The sequence below is a fragment of the Lynx canadensis genome, chromosome B2 (genome assembly GCF_007474595.2).
Source record: "Lynx canadensis isolate LIC74 chromosome B2, mLynCan4.pri.v2, whole genome shotgun sequence".
Classification (NCBI taxonomy): Eukaryota; Metazoa; Chordata; class Mammalia; order Carnivora; family Felidae; genus Lynx; species Lynx canadensis.
Genome location: NC_044307.1, coordinates 22,438,637 through 22,444,888, shown reverse-complemented (window position 1 = coordinate 22,444,888; position 6,252 = coordinate 22,438,637). Strand labels below are relative to the sequence as shown.

Genomic DNA, 6,252 nt, shown 5'->3' with positions numbered 1-6,252 from the left:
GGAAGCCAAAAAATTCATTTTACTTGCTTTATTGCAATATTTGCTTTTTTTGCAGTGGTGTGGAACTGAACCAATATCTCGAAGGTATGCCTGTACTGTCTCATAGTTCTGGAGATCAGAGTTCCAAAATGGGTCCCAGTGCACTAAAATCCATTCCTTCTGAAGACTCTAGGAGGGAATCTATTTTCTTTCCTTTACTGACTTATAGAAGCTGCTCACATTCCATAGTCCCCTCTGTCTTCAAAGCCAGCAATGGCAGTCAATTCTTTCCCACCCTGCATCACTAGGACAATAACTATTATACTTCCCTCTTCTACATTTAAAGGACCCTTGTGATTACATTGGGCCGCCTGAATAATACAGGATAATCTCCTATATTTTACGGTCAGCTGATTAACATCCTTAATTCCATCAGCAACCTGCATTCTTCCTTATCATGGAACATAAGAAATTCACAGGTTCTGGAGATTAAGACATAGACATTTTTAGGGGAGAGGAGCAATATTTTATCACACCCAGCATTGTATATTCTTCAAAGAATGCCATGCAGGTCAATGGATATTTCTATTAAAAAAATAAAACATGAGAAAATGAAAAGTTTATCATATCTCAATGTTTTTTAATGCAAGAACACAATGATCTATTTTATGGTTTGGGTTGGAGGTTGTCATGGGCACTGTCATTTGTGATTATTATTCCCCCCCCAGATAAGTTAGAAATGTTGTCAAAGTGCATAAGGCAAATGCTACTGGTTCTGTGTACTGTCAAAATGAGCATTAAATGCACTTACTTGCTAAATGATGTCGTGTAGATAATGTGTATTTGGAGAAGAATGAGTGTCTCTTCCTTTCCATTCTTCCTGGTAATTCAGTTACTTGAGATGGGCAGAGTTCCTAAAATTCATCCATTTATTCCAAGTCATCAATGCATTCAGCATATATTTTAAAAACATGTGGCAAATGGCAGTCAGAGCAGTATATGCTGGGGAAATTATGAACAAAACCAAACGTGTTCTTTGTGCTCTTGAAAAGTTTAACCTAGTGAGGGTCCATGTGGGAAGTCTTATAAACCTTACACTGAGCCAGACCTTGAAGCATTAGCAGGATTTAGAGAGACAGGGAGAAGAAGGAAGAAGAAGTTTTCAAGACCGGAGGAAAGCTGAGTCAAGCCACTGTGGCAGGAACTCACCAGATACAGGTCTCTGTACTTTCATCTTTTCTGATTTCTAACTGCTATGATGGTTCCCATGATACTACCTTCAGGCCCACAACTCAAAATCAAGGTAAGAGGAGTGAGGAAAATCCATTTTCAGGATTCAGAGAAGAGAATCAGAAATCCCACTTTGGGGAAAAGACAACAATTGTGTTACAGTGAACAAAGGCAAAACCTCTTGGTGCCAAGTTTGGGAAATGCTGAATGTCAAAGGCCAGCTCATGACATTTCATCAGAAAAGGACACATGAGGCACACATTCCGAAGAGCTGGTACAGAGTGTTGGACAGATCAAGAGCTAAAAACAGGCTCAGAACAGAAAACAAGGCATGCTTTTCCCCCCTAAAATGTTAGCTGGATTTTTGGAACAAATCTTCATAATTTTATTTGAATAGCACATCAGGCCTTGAACTCCAATGCTTCATTTTGAATGATTACCAAGTTGCTACATTGGTTTGAGGTCTTTTTATTGAGTTTCCATTAAAAATTGTTTCAAAAAATGCTTTGTCCCTGAACAAATGCATTAAGAACTAAAAAGCAAAGGACAAAAACACAACCCTGATTTTTGCAAAGCCGTTAAAGACTTCAGGAGGTAAGGAAGAAGGAGGCTTACTGCAAAGATCCATAATCCTGGGCTGTGCAGCTGTATCCGTTAATGGTGACTGCTGTAACAGACGATCCTCAAAATCTCAGTAATTTGGTATAATAAAAGTTTATTGCTTGTTTTTGTCATAGTTTGATGTGGTCAGTGAGCTCTGCTCCACATAGCCATTCAGGGAGCCAATTTTCTTCTGTGCTGAGGCACAGCCATCTTTAATATGTGGCCTTGAGGAAACCCTCATATCCACTCACCAGTCGACAAAGGCCAATGCAGAGAAAGATTGAGAAGGCACATCACCTCTTCACTGTCTGCCAGGGCACATCCCTTCTGCTCAGTTTCCATTGGCAAGAGTATGTCACATGGCTCCCTCCAACTCTAAGGTCTCTGGGAAATGTGGTATAATTGTGAACCCAGGAAGAAAAAACCAGCTTAGTAACCATTTAGTGCTGTACTTTAGTACTCTCATCAGATTTTCAAGTTATTTGGCAAAAAGGAAGTCCAGTTGACACTGTTTGGCTGTTGTTCTAGTGGGTCACCAGCTTCTCCTGTTCATCTACTTTCTTGGTGTTCACATCTGGATTTGTTGGAGAGACAGGGGTGAGGAAGGGAGAGGAGAGGAATCACCTGAAGCGTGTCTTCCCCAGGCAGACATAGGATACTTTTCAGGTGATTCCTGCTTCTGTTTTATTCTATACCCTCACGCTCACCTAAGAAGTTCCCCATCCAAAAGAGCCTCTATTGAACATGGACACAAGAATCTCTATAGTTTCAGCCTCCTTAATTATGTGGTGCTGAGGTACCACAAACAAATGTGCATTTCTGATACTGACAGCAATCTTGCCCACCATGATTGTACAGAACTAAGCTTCCTTGTCACAGATGCTGTCTTTGAGAATCAAGATGAAACTGCCAGTAATGATTATCTGTATGTCCAAGAAACAGGGTGAAGCAACCACCACCTTGCTACTTCCCTCTGCCCTGCACATGTGGCCAAAGCAGCTACCTGCCCTGCTGTGGAAACATCCTCATGGATCACAACCACTATCTGCCCTCACACCTTGCCATGTTGTCTGGGCTAGAGAGACCAGGGTTGGTCTCCTTAGGTTAAATTTTTTTTTGCCTTATAAATATTGATTTTATAGAAAGGACCAATTCAAAACTGGTCAGATGACGCACACCAGAAGCTTCCAGAACCACAAGGATAAAAAACCAAAACCAAAACCAAAAACCAAAAACAAAACAAAACAAAAAAAAACCCTGAACGAAAATACCCCAGAGCAAACTGCCTGAAAAATCAAGGTCTCAGGTGTCCAAAGGATTCTAAAGAAACTCATGTGGCTGGGGCTGGAGAGACCCCAATGCCTGAACAAATACCCAGAGTGTAAGGAAAAACAATCCAGAAATTCAAACCCACAGTCCCTGCCCACTGGCCCCCACACTGTCAAGAGCTAGGCAAAGGGCTTCACAGCTTTTTTTGGGGGGTGGGGTGGGGCGTAGAGAAGCAATGGAAATAGTTTAAATAATGGGAGATAGGGAATTTTTATATTTCAGCTTTATTTTCTCTTCTTTAGGGGAAGTGAAGAGACTGGTAGCTTTAGGTTAAGGAGAAAACAGGGATTTTTCTTTTTTTATTGTTTTAATGGGGAAAAGGTCTAGAAATGGCAGGTTGCCGTGAAAAGTGCCACATCTGTTCTGTGATCTGATGGCCCCCAATTCCTAAAGAGGAGGTAAGCCCTGGTGTGGCAAGTCAGGAGAGATACTGACTTTGCATGCTACATCCTCTTGGGAGAACACAGCTCCAGAGACAAAGAACTGGCTGGCATGGGTTGTGTGTGTGTGTGGGGGGGGGGGCAGCAGAAGGGGCCCAGAATGGGGGAACCTTTAAGTAGTACCAAAATCAGCTTCCGTCTGCTCCCTGCTGGTGGGTCCCTGGGGTGTAGAGTGGCAAGGAGGGTGTTGGGGCTGAATGGAGAAGAAATTGAAATGCTGATAAAAACCACCCTACTTGAGGGGTCCACAGGCCCTGTGTCTGAAGACTAGAAAACCAATAGGGGTTGGCTGATCAGAGTGCCTTCTCAATTATCCCCCTGAACCCCATCTCAGTTCTGGAAGGGGATCAATACCGCCTGGAGGGTGACCCAGTCTGGCCCTGGGCTCCCAGGGGCGGGGGGGGGAAGGGGTGGACACAGTGGGCTCCCCCCCCAACACCTTCCCCGGCTTCACCTCCCTTCCTCCCTGCCCATTGCAGGGCAGCACCCAGTTGTTATTCTGCAGACCCAGGCGGCAGCCAGGCGTCTCGCGGTCCACTCGGCGGCAGCACATCCAGTAGGAACGTCCGTAAGGCAGGTCGAGGTGGTAGGGGCTTCGGGTGCTAGCTGCACAGCAACAGGTCACCCTTCTCGTATCTCTTGCGGCACTGCTTCCAAGGGTCATAGCGATACAGGGGGTCGCGGCTCCAGCGCGAGTCTGTGGCCCGCACACCGAACGCCTCAATGATGCCCTTGAGGTGGTGGCAGGTGCACTTGAGGGCCGCCAGGGCCCGCGTGGGCAGGAAGCTGAAGATCTTCACCAGCACCTGCTCGGGCAGCAGCAGCACGTACTGCGGCGGCTCCAGCAGCGCTGGATCTTGAAGCGGATCTCCAGGAAGTCGTGTGACACGTGCCGATACAGGCGGCACAGGGAGGTGTCCACTGTCCCCTCAGCGTCGTCCAGCGGTGGCGGGGGAGTCGGCTGGGGGCGGCTCGGGGGGCCCGTCCGGACGCTGGGACTGGAGGAAGAAGAGCTGGAGGAAGAAGAGTCAGGTGGGGGCGGCTCCTCGGGGCTGACCGTCAGGCACACCGTCTCCTCTTTCACATTCTTGGTGCATCCTTGCCAAAGAAGATGCACTCGTCCACCACACCCGTCACTACCACGTCCACGTGGAAGCCTGAAGCGCTGCAGTCCTGGGCAGGGGCTGGAGGGGGCGCCGGGGGAGTGTCCTCAGGCCTGGCAGGGACCGTGGTCTCCCCCTCGCTGGCTTCATCCGCCCGAGCCAAGAAGGAACTCCACATTGCTGGGCAGGACATCCCGAGAGGGGCTGATGAGCTGGTACAGGTCACTGGTGATCTTGTCCTTGGCTCGGGCCCCGGGGCCTGGGCTGCCAGGGTAGGCACAACTGGCCAGCCACTGCTCCCGTTGGGCAAGCTGTCATCGGGAGCCTGAGGCTCTCGGCGGTTGGAGATAGGAAAGGCGATGCGCACCTTCCCTGGGCCGGGCCCAGGCTGCTCCTCTTTGCGGAGGCCTTTGGCTGGAGGGCTGTCCCGCTGGGCCTCAAAGTGGGCCACTGCCTCAGCTATGTGGCTGCAGTCCCCGCCACCAGACCTCCGTTTGGACCCCAGACCTTTGGCAGGCCCACCCTGCTCAACCGACACGGAGACCATAGGCGCTGGGGTGCCTGGGCATGGGTAGTTCTGTAGGGCCAGGACGGCCCGCTGTTCCACCAGGGCCACCATCTCGGCCACAGAGAGCAGGTCTACATCCTCACCAGCTGAGTCTGGGCCCCTTCAGTGGCAGGGGGCCCTCTAGGCCCCCTGGGTCCGGTGGAGCCTTAGTAGGCTGAAGACAGCGCCTCCTCCGCTTGGCCTTGGAGCTGTCACTGCCCCAGTGCCCCTTGACCTTCATGGAGCTGGCCCGGCTGTCCCCACCACACTGGTGGGCCACAAGAAAGGCCACCTTCTCCTTTGTATTCCCGGGCTTGGTAATGTACCACATGTCCAGCAGGACTCGCCCCTCATCGCCAGCAGCTGCTGCGGAGAGGAGCGGGGCAGGCTGGGAGGCAGGGGCGTCAGTGGCCAAGGTGGGTGGGGTGTTCTCTGAGTGGGCAGGCCTGTGGTCTGGCTCAGCCCCGCTGGCCGGCTCTGGGCAGGCTGATGTCTTAAGGGCTGCGGCAGGTGGGAGTGGCTGGTTCTGGGAGTAGGTGCCAAAGGGCCAGGGGCACCAGAGCTGGAAGGGCAGGAGGCCGCTGCGGTCCATCCTGGTAGCAGACAAACCGGGGTTCACCACATTTCAGGACCTGCTGGATGGTCAGGGGAGGCTCCACAGGCCACCATGTCTCCGCACTGCAGCTCTTCTTGGCTACCTGGGTTTCCCCCACTCCCCCTTAGGTTAATTTTAGGAACATTAGTTATTTGTTAATTTCTTTAAAATTTTTTAAATGTTTATTTATTTTTGAGAGAGAGAGAAAGAGAGAGAATGAGGGGGGATGGGCAGAGAGAGAGGGCGACATAGAATCTGAAGCAGGCTCCAGGCTCTGAGCTGTCACCACAGAGCCTGCTGCGGGGCTTGAACCCACAAACTGGGGGATCATCACCTGAGCTGGAGTCGGACAGTCAACAGACTGAGCCACCCAGGCGCCCCTATTTGTTAATTTCTTGAGTATTTAGCACAGAGCAGCGCCTCCTC

General features: G+C 50.0%; 1 pseudogene; it reads right to left on the bottom strand.

Moving 5' to 3' along the window:
* Nucleotides 1-215: 215 nt before the first annotated feature.
* On the bottom strand, nt 216-5,823 carry LOC115514872 (annotated as a pseudogene).
* Between the last annotated feature and the right edge of the window lie 429 nt (nt 5,824-6,252).